At 37.0% G+C, this 15,938-nt stretch overlaps 1 long non-coding RNA gene across 7 annotated transcripts in view; it reads right to left on the bottom strand.

Annotated features, from left to right (window-relative positions):
- The window catches only part of LOC113901227, a 688,350-nt gene that overhangs the window by 86,349 nt on the left and 586,063 nt on the right, over positions 1-15,938 (bottom strand). For 6 of the 7 annotated variants that reach the window (XR_003513357.1, XR_003513358.1, XR_003513356.1 and 3 more), the window contains one exon: positions 13,959-14,632. The exons of the other annotated variant lie outside the window; for it this stretch is intronic. This is a non-coding gene — a long non-coding RNA (uncharacterized LOC113901227). Of the gene's footprint in view, positions 1-13,958; positions 14,633-15,938 lie in introns of those variants that run through there. 7 annotated transcript variants of the gene reach the window in all.

The following is a 15,938-nucleotide window of genomic DNA, read 5'->3' as shown; positions in this document are numbered from 1 at the left end:
GCAGGTCAGGTGGTCTGGTATTCCCATCTCTCCCAGAATTTTCCACAGTTTATTGTGATCCATACAATCAAAGGCTTTGGCATAGTCAATAAAGCAGAAATAGATGTTTTTCTGGAACTCTCTTGCTTTTTCCATGATCCAGCGGATGTTGGCAATTTGATCTCTGGTTCCTCTGCCTTTTCTAAAACCAGCTTGAACATCAGGAAGTTCACAGTTCACGTATTGCTGAAGCCTGGCTTGGAGACTTTTGAGCATTTCTTTACTAGCATGTGAGATGAGTGCAATTGTGCGGTAGTTTGAGCATTCTTTGGCACTGCCTTTCTTTGGAACTGGAATTAAAGTTTATAATATAAAGGCAAACAGAATTGGAGAGAGCAGGCACCCTTCTATTTTTTACCATTTTAAAGCTGATGTTTTCACTGTTCTATAGGTAGGCACTATGTTTTGTAGACAGCATATTCAAAAGCAGAGACATCACTTTGCCAGCAAAGGTTCATCTAGTCAAGGCTATGGTTTTTCCAGTGGTCATGTATGGATGTGAGCGTTGGACTGTGAAAAAGGCTGAGCGCCAAAGAATTGATGCTTTTGAATTGTGGTGTTGGAGAAGACTCTTGAGAGTCCCCTGGACTGCAAGGAGATCCAACCAGTCCATTCTGAAGGAGATCAGCCTTGGGATTTCTTTGGAAGGAATGATGCTAAAGCTGAAACTCCAGTACTTTGGCCACCTCATGGGAAGAGTTGACTCATTGGAAAAGACTGATGCTGGGAGGGATTGGAGGCAGGAGGTGAAGGGGATGACAGAGGATGAGATGGCTGGATGGCATCACTGACTCGATGGACATGAGTCTGAGTGAACTCTGGGAATTGGTGATGGACAGGGAGGCCTGGCGTGCTGCATTTCATGGGGTCGCAAAGAGTCGGACACGACTGAGCGACTGATCTGATCTGATCTGATGTCTTGTAGATTACTAATCATCAGATTAATGCAATTTCTTTCTATTTCTACTTTGCTAAATTCTTTTTCTTCCTTTTTTCTCTTTTCTTTCACAATTTTTAAAAATAAAAACTATTAATATATGTTTACTTTATTGAAGGATTTTACTCTTTTAAGAGAATCATGCTATTTTTGCCCTTTCATCTCTCAGGTTGGTAACTACATTATGTGATATTTCTAATTTTAATTAATCTTCCCTCTGGAGAGAATTTCATTTTGTTACACATTGTTAGATGTCAGTGTTCTAATATTTTGTTTAGGAATTTTAAATTTTAGTTTAAAATGTAATTGACATAATTTTTTCTCTCATACCTCATATCACCTTTAAAGTTGACTGAAAAAGAATTGAAATGTATTGACATTTTCCAAGCTACCTATTAATCCCATTTGAATTTCATAGTGATAATAGAAGGTAGTTTCCATGATACCAACTTTCAAAATAAGTTTATGTTTTGATACTTCCTTTATGGCAAAATGTTTTGAATTTTCACAAATATACTATGTATACTTGAAAATAACAGATTTTATTTTGCAAAATCTACTGAAATAGGTTCAGACAATGGTCAACATGGATCAAATCATTAGAAGAAAGGCTGATGGAGAATGAAGGCTGGAGGGACCACGGACTCACCACATGAACCAACTGATCTTTGGATTACTAACAGGACCAAACAGACTTGGTGCTATCTTGTTGTAAGGCAATATTAAGTACTTTCTCCCTCCCCACTTCCCAACTGAGATGAAATCTATTCAAGCCCTTAGACTTAAATTCCATTTATAGAGAATAAAGAAGGAATGAGGAACAAGTTAATTAACACCACAGCGAAGAGATCAGATAAATTCAGAATGTGACGTTTCTTTTAGAAATGACCAGTTTCTTTAATGTCAGTGGCTTAAAGAAAAAACAGAGGAGACTAAAAGAAAACAGCTCTTTTGATCTTATTTCAAGTAAACCAAGTATGAAATATTCTTGGACAATCAGGGTAATTTTAATAGTGTGGACTGGATTTTGGATGATATCAATAAATTATTGATAATTTTATCAGACATATATATGGTCGAGTGTGTGCTCAGTAATGTCCGACTTTTTGGGACCCCATGGACTGTAGCCCACAAGGCTTCTCTGTCCATGGGATTTTCCAGACAAGAATACTGGAGTGTGTTGCCATTTCCTCCTCCAGGGGATCTTCCGACCCAGGGATCAAACCTGCATCTCCTGCACTATAGGCAGATTCTTTACTGGTGAGCCATCGAGGAAGCATATAATTATGTAAAAACAAGTTCATGTTTTTGAGAAACTTTTGCAGGATTATGTAGAGGTGATATAATAACATATCTGAAATTCACTCTAAGTTTTGAAGGAACAGAAGAAAAGAAAAACATATTCTGTATATAGTCATTAGATCCAGCTGGTAAATTGTCCCTCAAATCAATATATTGATTTATTTTTCTTAATTAATGATATGTATAGTTAAATGTTCCAATATAAGGAATTCCCTTGTATTTATCTTAATTTTTGTTTTACATATTTTTAAGAACAAAATGTTGCTTTGTATAGTTGTGTAATATTTAAAACTTCTTTTATTTTCCATTGTATCGAGTTATTCATCATTACCTAGTTATCTCCTTTAATCTTAGTAATCCTTTTCAGTTTAATGTCTATACTGTCTGGTATTAGTCAAGTGCACTAGCTTTTTTCTTTTCTTTCTCCTTTTCTTTGTTTTGGATAGTATTAGATGGGTACCTTTTGCATTCTTATATATTCAACTTATTTGCATTGTAATGCACTACGTATGTCTATTTGTCTTTCATTGCATCATTTACTCCATTTAGATTTATTATAATTATTGATGGACTCAGGTTTATTTCTATCCTATTTTGAAGTAAAAATTGATTACATCTTTTCTGTGTTTGTTTTTGCTGCCCTTATTTTCTTCTTTTGAATGAATAAAATATAGTCTCTGATTATATTTTTTCTCTCTACTTAACTTTTATTTATTTTAGTGATTACATTAGGAATCTAAACATGCCTAAGAATATATAAAATTTTAAAGCTAATTATTATTTTCACTCTTCTTCTGAACAAATGTTAGAAAACTATAACTCTGATAACTCTTTCCCTTTTCATGCATTATTGCTTTATGGATTTTTATCTTATTTTATTTTTCTCTTTTACAAACACAAAAGTTTAAGTATTGCTTTATATAGTCAATATTTGTTTAGACTTCCCAAAATGTTAGTTACTTTTTTATTATTATTCTTCCTTGCATCTCAAACTTTTCACATGGAAACCTTCTTATTTTACCCTTACCCTTGATAAAATATTGTTGAATATAGAATTCTAGGTTCATATTTTTTTTTCAGGGCACTGAAGATATTCTGGCTTCCATTGCTACTGATAAGAAGTCAACTATTAATTTAACAATCATACTTATTTAGACAATTTATTTTTTCTGTGTCATTTTGAGACATTTTCTTTGTCTTTGCTGATATCCAGTTTTAGCATTATAAACTTAAATGTGGATTTTTAAAATTTGTCCTATTTGGGATTTTGTAAATCTAAGGACAGGTATTTTTCACTGGTTCTGAAAAATTGTTAGTTATTTTATCTTCAAATGTTGCTTCGATCTTCTGTTATGGAGGTGGGGTTCAGGATTGGGAACACGTGTACACCCATGGCAGATTCATGTTGATGTATGGCAAAACCAATACAATATTGTAAAGTAATTAGTCTCTAATTAAAATAAATAAATTTAAATGAAAAAAAAAAACTTCCAAATATATATGCCTTAGACTCTCTCCTTCATGTCTCCTAATAATTCAATGATGTGTTCTTTTTGTTTTTCTGTACTACATTTCAGATAATTTCTTCAGATATGCTTTCCAGATTATTAACTCTCTTTTTATCTGTGTCTAATTTGATTTTGAAAATAAGTATTGAGTTTTAAATTTCAATTATTATATTTTTCTTTCATCGATCCCTGGTTAATTTTATACTTTCTTGGTCATTGTTTGAAATAAACTCCTCTCTCTTACTCATTTTTATCCTCTATTTTAATTTATTAAATATATTAAACATACTCTTTTTTGATATTTCCAATATAGGAAGATTTCAGGTCAGATTAATTCTGCTCATGTTTTCTGTTGCTTTGTGTGTTTTGTAAATTTTGCAGTTGAGTTCATATTCTTTGAACCTGTGAAAGTGAAAATTGCTCAGTCATGTCTGACTCTTTATGACCCCATGGACTATACAATCTGTGGAATTCTCCAGGCCAGAATACTGGAGCCTTTTCCTTCTCCAAGAGATCTTCCCAACCCAGGTCTCCCACACTGCAGGTGGATTCTTTATCATCTGAGCCACATTTCTGCCAATTTGTTGTGGATTGGATGGAAATGGCTCCTTTAGATAGAATTTGCATTTACTCTGGCTAGGTAACTAGAGGAACTAGTAATCCAGCATTACTTTAATTAATGCTTGGCTTGAATTTTATGTGACCATATCCAGGCACTGTGGATTCCATTTGCAAACCCAGCCAGTAAAGATTGGCTTGTGGTATGAATTCCCAAAGAAGAGGTTTTTCCTTCAGTTAAGGTTCAAGATGAGCACTTTATCTTGTTGATCCCTTGGGAAAAGGTAATACTTCTACTTACTGAGAGTATCACTCTTTAGGGTCCCAGCTTTATGGAGAGGATCTCCTTTAGAAGCCATATTTTTCACTTGTGAGTACTGCAACCTTTGAAATTGTCAAAAGGAAACAAGTTTAACTAGGTTTGATCATTCACCTAAGGACACAGATTATACTAACTGTTTTACTTGCCTCTTGGGTTCTTATTTCTACTTATCATTTGGCCTCTGAGAACTATCAACTTTCTTGCCATGCTATTGATATACATAAGCCATGTATTTTTATATTTAAATTAGTCTTTTTAGTTTATGTGGGAGGATTGATCTCTGTTAAACTGCTGGAAAAAAACAGTTTCCCATACCATCTTTGTCTCAGTGAATCACTTAAATGACTGAAAGGAATATTTTAAAAGTAGAGAATCATGTACATGGATTTGTGCTAAAGACATTACTTCACAACTGGCAAAATGCAATGCAGCTACAAGAGGTTCCAATGGTCAGAATAAGTACTGTTAATACCATAATATTCTCAAAAGGCTCATACGAAATTTGACTGATACCACATTAACCTATGAGAAGACACTGCAATTCACTAGGCAATTCCTTAGAATGTAGAATTGTAATCTAGGCGGCAATAGTGGTGACTACAACAATAAAGTTGGCTTGGCTGACTCAGTGAAGGAAACAGGAGATTTGGGTTTGATATGGATTCAGAAGTGATGAATATGGTACAGCATTGGCTGCCCACATATGTGTCTTCTAAACTTGCCTCTGCCATTCATGGTTTCTGTGGAGCTAGGCAAATCATCTCCCTTCTCTGGGCATTATTTTACTTATCTGCAATGTGAAGATACTGATGGCATGTGAGACAAAAATCTGTGGTTTCTCAACCCTCAATTACCACTTTACATCTCCTCTAGAGCCACTGTATTTCTTCTGGTAATATGCCCACTACTCCTAATGTTTTACAGGTTTTTAATTAGTGATTCTAAAATGTTTCAAAAGATAATGAAGTTAAGAATCAGCTGATTCAGATTTTACTGGAACAAAGGAAAAGAGAAACCCAGATTACCCCATACAAGAGTTATTTATGAATAGTTGGTAGCCAAAGATATTTAAATATAAGATATATCATAAATCATATTTTAATGACATATTGTTTTTCTTTGCTCAAATTCCAGGTAATTTTTCTCATTGTTGTTGTTCTGGTATATTCTGTTAGTCCCTTGGCTACGTTGTGAAGCTAATGAAGTTCAGGGTTTAGGGTCCCTGATTAATACATGGCTCTTCAAAAGATAAAGACCTCTCATTTTAAGTAACATTAATTAAACTAAGGGCTTTACCCTTAGGGCCTACCTAAGGGCTGTAGCTCAGATGGTAAAGAATCTGCTTGCAGTGCAGGAGACACAGGTTTGATCCCTGGATCGGGAAGATTCCCTGGAGGAGGGCATGGTAACCCACTCCAGTATTCTTGCCTGGGGAACTCCATGGACAGAGGAGCCTGGTGGGCTGCAGTCCATGGGATTGCAGAGAATTGGATAAGACTGAGTGACTAACACTACACTAATTAAACTAAATTACATTATATTCCTATAAGTTAAATAACATCAACCTTTAAACTTAATTTTTTATTTGTAATTTTACGTATTTTTGAAAAGGGTCACCCAATTGTATACATTTTGGGGCCCACAAAACCTTAATCTGCCTGTTTTATCCCTTGGCTGAATAAAGAACACATATTTCCTCCTCCTTTTCTCTGATATCACTTCCCCTAACTTTAACTACCCAGAGAAGGCAATGGCACCCCACTCCAGTACTCTTGCCTGGAAAATCCCATGGACAGAGGAGCCTGGTAGGCTGCAGTCCATGGGGTCACTAAGAGTTGGACACGACTGAGCGACTTTACTTTCACTTTTCACTTTCATGCATTGGAGAAGGAAATGGCAACCCACTCCAGTGTTCTTGCCTGGAGAATCCCAGGGACGGGGAGCCTGGTGGGCTGCCGTCCATGGGGTCATACAGAGTCGGACATGACTGAAGCAATTTAGCAGCAGCAGCAGCAGCAACTTTAACTAACGAAAGAAACAAATAAAAAATGGGATTTTGACTCAGGTATATTTATATAGGAACATGTTTCAATATCACTCTGACTGTTGAAACTAGAGAACAATTTTATCATTATGCAGAAACTCTTTGATGATTCATTTCCCACCAAAGCTCAAACTTTCTTTTTGTCAGCTTATCTCCTTAGAAGAAATAACTGGTCCCTATAGTGGCTGTAACATTATAAGACGTGATAGCACTATGAAAGATAAATATGTGTAATATTTTAATTCATTTTCCAATTTTGAGTGAACATTCCTACCACCATTACTAGTTTAATTTAAAAAGCATTTATGTACAGTTGAAATTGGAAAGGGATGATATCTTCAATTGCTTCATCCAGTTTGGAAGCTATGATAACATGAGCAATTGTTAACTTCAAAATTGTTAACTATTCTGTTTGTATTGTTTTTACATTAAAATTATATATATTATATATATAATATATATTATATATATAGACCATGGCAGACCATTTCTAGGAATTTGGGTATTTTTGTCAAAGAAAAGCAGCTTATTTTAAGATTTTATTTTACATATTTTTATTTTGAGGGGAATCCAAATATCTCCATCATGAACTTAAATTCCTATAGCTGCCAGAACTGACAGAGAATTAGCAAGGCAGAGCCAAGTTCACGCAAGACTGTCTACGGCACTCTTATAGCTAAAGACAAACCAAAATATTGACGAGTTCTTCTCAAAACAGCATGTATAAGTTGTGGCTGAAATAAGACTGATGTAAGAAAGAATACAGATGGCAGTATAATCATAGGCTGGGTCTACACGGTGCCAAACAACCCATTGAAAAGTGAAAAACTCAGTCGATCACTTGGTAGTTTTGTCTACATGCCACCAAGCAACAGGCTTGACTGATTTCTTCCCAAAATTGACTGAGCATCCAACTAGACTGGAGCAGATGTTTTATCACTATGTATAGTCAGTCTTCATTGTCAAATCTATAACTCAAAGAAGTTTCTCGATGAATAAGAAATTTCTTTCCTATATCAAAACAACCTGAAAGTGTTAAACAAAGATCATCTGCAGGTTTTAATCATTTTACAGCCTACTTTACACATGTACTCTCTGCACAGTTTAGAGTATGACAAGAAATAGAGTGTCTTCACTTACATGCCTATATTTAATATTTCATTAATTCACTTGGCATCACTATGACTCAAATACCCATAGAATAGTAACTAAAATTCTTTTACGTTATCTCTTTTACTTAACAATTTTCCTGGTTTATACAACCTATTTGCCATGAATATATCAAATTATGGACTTCCCAGGTGGCGCTAGTGGTAAATGCAGGAGTCGTAAGAGATGCTGGTTCGATTCCCAGGTCAGGAAAATTCCCTGGAGGAGGGCACGGCAACCCACTCCAGTATTCTTGCCTAGATAATCCCATGGACAGAGGAGCCTGGTGGACTACAGTCCATGGGGTCACAAAGAGTCAGACGTGACTGAAGTGACTTAGCATGCACACACACATATCAAATTACTAGCTTCATTTACAATGATTGTTTTTGACACTTTTTCTAATTATTAAAAAAAGAAAAAGCCTCTTTCACTAAAAGATGGATCACAAAACCCTTCAAGAAATATTTCTGGATTAAAAATAAAAACAATGGAAACAGCCACTTTTTAAATGAATTCTGTGTGAGCAGAGATCTCACACCTTTGGTCTCAGTCATGCTTCTAGCATCTGGAACAAATTGAGCTTTGATATCTACTTATTAAAAGAATGATTAGATGAATCATTGTATACCATAGTGGGAGCCATTGGACCTGGTAAGAAGAGAGTCAGGGAATAACAGATGTGCTGCCCATGCGTCTATTGCCAGAACCCCATTGCAAATGAGAAGTTGAAGGAGTTTATTGAGAACAGAGCTGGGTGGAGAAGGATAGGCTGTGGCTCTAGACTGAAGCAAATACAATACTCACCGTCTGCACACTATTGTCTTTGTGAGGGATTACTGAGGTTAAGGAGTTTGGTGTACATTACAGTTCTTACAACTTTCACACATACACACAAGAAAATTACATATGTGTGTATATAAATCTGTATGTGTAAGTAGACAGGTAGCTAGATGATAGATGAAAATGCTCAAAACTCGAAGTCAAGATCATTGATTCCTTTCTACATCCTTTGAAGATATTGTGTTAAGTCATCTTTAAGTTTCTTTCCAGCTATATTACTCATAAACATGGGTTAAAGGGAATGCCTTGAAAGACCATTTACCTTTAAAAAATGAAAACTTTGACTTAATTGATAATTTAAAATTTTTAGAGAAGCTGAAAAATACAGAAAAAGGTCAATAAGAGGCACACAAGTTCATAAACAAGACTTCCAGGAATTATTCTCCCCTCAGTCTCCATAAGGCACTTGTCAGGAAAGAGAATGTTTTTCTGGGTCCATCTCTAAACTTCCCTTTTTTTCTGATTCTGTCCATCTTCCATCCACTATTTTTTATACCATCAGTTCTCTTCTTTTCATGCACAAAGAAAAGGCAGGAGAATGGGGATAAAGCAAAGGACTCCACTCTGGGAAAGTATCTCTGGAAATGCTTACTGCATCAGTATTAGTATCTTCCGAAGAAAACAGCACTTGCCCGTCTTCTGAGACCACAGAAGCAACTACATTTATTCCAAGTTACCTGCAACCTGCCCTAGGGTACAATCTCTATGTGCTTAATGCACAGGTCCTTTGCAATGTTAACGGTGGGCTGATGGGGAAATTGTACCTTTGTCTTTATAAATTTTGGTATTTCACTATGTTTTCAGGTAAGCAATGGATGGATACTGATTTAGCCCAAGGACTTCTTTCCTGTTGGTGGGGAGCTTTTCCCTTCTTACCTTCATTTTAAAACCAGAAAAACTTTCTAAACTTACTCAAAGGAAATGGAAACTATTTATCTTCAAAGCTCTGAATTTCCTGAGCTTGACTTTTAAATAAAACTCTCCCAAACAGAATGAATTAAATGATTTAGAGGAAAAAAATCATAAAGCATTTGTTTTCAGGTTGGCTAAGAAATTATGTTTGGTTAAATAGAAGCAAACTTTCCACAGCCATTCCCTACCAGTCAAAACCATAGACCTTTCTTTCTGGAAGAATTCATGTTTACCCTGATCATTAAAGAAGAAAGATGCAAATACTTTTATAAGAGGTAGGTCCTTCTTTTTGTATATTATGTGAGTAATAAGAGCAAGTCAGGGTTACTATTAGGTTGGTGCAAAAGTAAATACGTTTTTCATTGTTGAAATCTGCCATTTGATATTGGAATACATTCTTAAATAAATGTGGTTATGTTATACATCATTTTAACGTGCATTTCTCGCTTTATGCTTTTCTGCTATGACTTATTACTTGCTGTCTATTTCATGTTTATTTTAGATTACAGAAATGATGTTAGACCAAATGCAAATTTGAGTGATTTTCTTATTTGAGTTCAAAATGGGTTGTAAAGCAGCGGAGACAACTCACAACATCAACAACATATTTGGCCAAGAACTGCTAACGAACATACAGTGCAGTGGTGGTTCAAGAAGTCTTGCAAAAGAGATGAGACACTTGAGGTTGAGGGGTGTAGTGGCCAGCCATCAGAAGTTGATAAGGACCAATGGAAAGGATTATTGAAGCCGATCCTCTTACAATTACTTAAGAAGTTGCTGAAGAACTCAGTGTTAACCATCTTACAGTCGTTCGGCATTTGAAGCAAATTGGAAAGGTTAGAAAGCTAGATAAGTGGGTGCCTCATGAGCTGACTGGAAATCAAAAAAATTGTTTTGAAGTGTTGTCTTCTCTTATTCTATGCAACAACAATGAATCATTTCATGATCAGATTGTGACATGGGACGAAAAGTGGATTTTATACAACAACCAGTGATGACCAGCTCAGTGGTTGGACTGAGAAGAAGCCCCAAGGCACTTCCCAAAGCCAAATGTGCACCAAAAAAGTCATGGTCACTGGTGGTCTGCTGCCCATCTGATCCACTACAGCTTTCTGAATCCCAGTGAAACCATTACATCTGAGAAGTATGCTCAGCAAATTGATGAGATGCCCCCCATATTGCAATGCCTGCAGCTGGTATTGGTCAACAGAAAGGGCCCAGTTCTACCCCACGACAATGCCCGACCAAAAGTTGAATGATTTGGGCTACAAAATGTTTCCTCATCCACCATATTCACCTGACCTTTTGCCAACCAACTACCACTTCTTCAAGTATCTTGACAACTTCTTGTATGGAAAACTTTTCCACAACCAGCAAGAGGCAGAAAATGCTTTCCAAGAGTTCACTGAGTTCCCAAAGCATGGATTTTTATGCTATAGAAAAAAAAATTATTTCTTGTTGGCAAAATGTGTTGATTGTAATTGTTCCTATTTGATTAATAAAGATGGGGTCGCGAAGAGTCAGACACGACTGAGCGACTTCACTTTCACTTTTCACTTTCATGCATTGGAGAAGGAAATGGCAACTCACTCCACTGTTCTTGCCTGGAGAATCCCAGGGACCAGGGAGCCTGGTGGGCTGCCGTCTATGGGGTCGCACAGAGTCGGACATGACTGAAGTGACTTAGCAGCAGCAGCAGCAGCAGCAGTGTCGAGCCTAGTTATAATGATTTAAAATTCATGTCTGAAGCTGCAATTACATTGTTCAGTTCAGTTCAGTCACTCAGTCATGTCCAACTCTTTGCAACCCCATGGACTGCAGCACGCCAGGCTTCCCTGTCAATCACCAACTCCCAGAGCTTACTCAAACTCATGTCCATTGCTTCAGTGATGCCACCCAATCATCTCCTCCTATGCCATCCCCTTCTCCTCCTGCCTTCAATCTTTCTCAGCATCAGGGTCTTTTCCAATGAGTTGGTTCTTCACCTCAGGTGGCCAAAGTATTGGAGTTTCAGCTTCAGCATCAGTCTTTCCAATGAATATTCAGGACTGATTTCCTTTTAGGATGGACTGGTTGGATCTCCTTGCTGTCCAAGGGACTCTCAAGAGTCTTCTCCAACACCACAGTTCAAAAGCATCAGTTCTTCCACACTCAGCTTTCTTTATCGTCCAATTCTCATATCCTTACCTGATTACTAGAAAAGTGTGTGCATGGGACCTTTTGAAGGAGATGGCCATTATTTTCGTTACCTCCACCACAGTTTGGCCTCGGGTCAAGCAACAGGAGGGGAACACCGTCTTGCCAATCAATAGAAATTACGTTTGTACCAACCTAATAATATAGAAAGTTGCTCAGTCATGTCTGACTCCTGTGAACTATACAGTCCATGGAATTCTCTAGGCCAGGATACTGGAGTGAGTAGCCTTTCTCTTCTCCAGGGGATCTTCCCAACCCAGGGACTGAACCCAGGTATCCCGCACTGTAGGCAGATTCTTTACCAGCTGAGCCATAATCACCAATGCGCTGGACATGAGTTTGAGTAGGTTCCAGGGGTTGGTGATGGACAGGGAAGCCTGGCGTGCTGCAGTCCATAGGGTCACAAAGAGTCGGACACAACTGAGTGACTGAAATGAACTGAATAATATAGAGAAAACTCTTAGGACTTTCCTAAAGTCATTCGTTTGAATACCATACTGAAACAAAATACCGTAGGTCAGGCAGAAGAAAACCTGAGAGTCTATTGCCACTATTTTATTATTTGTTTATTCAAACACATCTCATTTAAAAAAATTAATCATTTAAAGCAGTGATCTTGCAATATATCTTCTTTGTTCAGTGTGAGAGGAACCAAGCAGAGCTACTTTCAAATCAAATGGGGACAATTCTTTTTTACTTTTCCCAGGACTTTTATGTCCCCAGAGTAAACTGTTAATAGATACAGAATGTTTCTATTGATTAATTCATGTGCCAGCTATGACATGATTCACAGAAGGCAGAAGAAATGCCAGTGCTTTCATGACACAAGAATACATTATCAAGAATACTATCTATGGGTCTCTTACAACTGGTAGGCAATTTTTATAGGAAAAAAAAAGAGAAGCCTTTACACTCAAAGTGGTACTAATGGATAACTTTGGAGAGCTGTAATTGACATATTCATAACTCATTTTCCTGTTAATTAGGCTAGATCTTATTTAGTAATCTTTTATTATCTGAGAAACTGGGTGAAGATTTGTTTCAACTAAAGAATGAACTGAAGTACAAATGATTTTAAGTTGGGACAAGAAAATCTCTTAGGTGGGATCAGGTATCATAAATATTTTGGCTAAGTTGATACACATGAACAAATGGTAAACTGAAGTAAACTAGCCTTAAAAGTCAAGAAAATAAAAAGCAAGATGTCTTAACTTCTATTAGAGCAATGTTAATGGTGTGTTTAATTTTGTTGGTACATTTGTTTTGTATTTTATTTGACTCCTTTATTGGGATAATTGCCTTGATTCACCACATTACATGCTTAGACATATAATTACTTAATCAGCTTACATTGAGCACCTACTCTGTGTCAGATTTGGAATTATACACGTAAGGATCCTACATAACTTCAAGATCTGCAAAGGTGCCAAACAATTAAATTTTCACAAGACAGCAAGTATTTCTAAAAAGATTCAACAGTCACAGCACTTACAAAGTTTCTAAAATGTTGAAAATTAAACTCTTCATTTATTTTACCTCTTTATTTTATATTGGAGTGTATATTGGAGTGGTGAGAGTTTCAGGTCTACAGCAAAGTGATTCAGTAATATACATACATGGATCTATTATTTTTCAAATTCTTTTCCCATTCATACTATATAATATAGATCAGAGCTACCTGTGCTATATGGTGAAAGTGAAAGTCGCTCAGTCCTGTCTGACTCTCTGTGAATCCATGGACTATACAGTCTATGGAATTCTCCAGGCCAGAATACCAGACTGGGTAGCCTTTCCCTTCTCCAGGGGATCTTCTCAATCCAGGTTGAATGCAGGTCTCCCACATTGCAGGCAGATTCTTTACCAGCTGAGCCATAAGGGAAGCCCAAGAATACTAGAGAAGGAAATGGCAACCCACTCCGGTGTTCTTGCCTGGAGAATCCCAGGGATGGGTGAGCCTGGCGGGCTGCCGTCTATGGGGTCGCACAGAGTCGGACACGACTGAAGCCACTTAGCAGCAGCAGCAGCAAGAATACTGGAGTGGGTAGCCTATCCTTTCTCCAGGGGATCTTCCCGACCCAGGAATCAAACCAGTTCTCCTGCACTGCAGGCAGATGCTTTCCCAACTGAGCTATTAGGGAAGCCAGTAGGTCCTTGTTGATTATCCACTTTTATTATAGCAGTGTATACATACTGAGTGAAGTAAGTCAGACAATGAGAAAAACCTTATGATAGCACTTACATGCAGAACCTAAAAAGAAATGATACAAATGAACTGGTTTACAAAACAGAAACAAATTTACAGATTTTAGAGAACAAAACTTATGGCCACCAGGAGGGAAGAAAGGGAGGAAGCAGGAGTTAGGGTGCTTGGGATTGAGATGTACACACTGAAAATGAAACCGTCTCCTGGCACAATTAGCCTTGTGCCAAAATGCATTAGAAAGTGTGGTTTACTGGGTCAGGTTTTTATCCACCTGGAAACTTTGTGAACCATTTCAAAACAGCGAGCATGCTCCTTAGTAAGTGCTTTGTCCTTCTGTGTCTACAAATTTCTGATGTGGACTCCATGATGAAGGCCTTATCACAGTCTCCTTCCTGGGTATCCAGAGCTTGGCACAGAGGACCACAAGAAACTTCCTCACCTTCTGAGAGCTTGGGGGCCATGTAGGTTTCTTCCAAATTCTTTTTTTCCTCAGCACAGAGAGGAGTGAGCATGCTAGGAATAAACCCAGCAGATACAGCAGATCATCAGTGGGTGAGGAGAGATGCATACTTCATCCAGGATATCATTCCATTTTTGCTTTGTCCTTGTAAGAGAAATGCTGTGTGACAAAGAATAAAGGAACACCAATCTCTGATCACTAACAACAGATATAGAATCACCTAGTAGCCTTTAAACCTCACGGTTTCTCCATATTTTCCTCCTATTTTTTTTGACTGTCTTTTCTTTGGACATCATCTGTAGTAAAGTATAATAAGAAATCTATTCCAGGAGTTTATCAGTTTAAAAGGGAAAAAAAGTAGTAAAAGAAAAAAACGCAGGCCTGGAGAGGGGGCACTGCTCGGCATCAGGTCACTAAGTGTATTCATTATTTGTTCCCATTACCATGTTATGTCTTAATTACTCTGGTTTGGCTTCCCACCCGGGGTCACTATGTCACAGCTGGTTTTCTGCCCATCCCTAATTAATAAAGCCTCATTTAGTATCCAAGTTTATTGCAATGAACTTCTGCTGAGGGATACAGCAGAAATAAAGAAACAAAAAACAAACCAGAAATTAGCAGAGCTGCTCTAACAGTAACCTCCACCATAAAGAGCCTTGGTTCAGGCCTTCTCTGGATTTCTTTTAACCTGGAAAGAACATCCATTTGATCTGGTTTAGAATTTCTGACACAATTTGTCAGCAGTCAGATTTCGCTCACAGGAAGAAAAGTGACCAAGGTTCCTAAATGCTCTACATCATTTGGGATTTCTTAAAAATGGTTCTTCAGTCATGCTTCTAGCATTTATATTCATATTATTTTGCAAAACACAAAGAAAAACCTAATTCTTTCAAATGGCAATATAAAAAAGTAACATGCATTCATCAAATGATCTTACTTTATGTGTCATTACTTCTTTTAGTATTTTGGCACAATAAATAAAGACAAATTATGTGAGAATCTTTTCTAATTTGTTAAATATAACCACAGCCAAGAAAATTTTACAAATTTAAAATACTCAACTTCAAAAATCCCAGTACTACTATGTATAATTCCCCATCTCTGTTTGTCTCTCTCTCTCTCTCTCACACACACACACACACACACACACACACACATGAACACACACACACACTACCAATTCTATTTATTAGAAACCACACAGCTCTTGAACAGATAGCTCATCTGCATTTTATCAGGTGTCTGTATAATTAAAGCTTATTGTAAAGTGAGATATTATTGGTATATTTTATTACTTGTCTATGAGAGGCTGAACAAAGTAAGAGGCATAAATGAATTCAGTTTTACAGTACTTTGTTTTAAACAAATGTCACTACCTACACACACATACCTAATTATCAGTTCTTACACATTCTGCCAAATATCAAACCTATAGTTCATAAGCCACACACACGACAGGCAGTAA

The sequence above is a fragment of the Bos indicus x Bos taurus genome, chromosome 11, assembly GCF_003369695.1.
Source record: "Bos indicus x Bos taurus breed Angus x Brahman F1 hybrid chromosome 11, Bos_hybrid_MaternalHap_v2.0, whole genome shotgun sequence".
NCBI lineage: Eukaryota > Metazoa > Chordata > Mammalia > Artiodactyla > Bovidae > Bos > Bos indicus x Bos taurus.
This window is presented reverse-complemented; position numbering and strand designations above follow the sequence as displayed.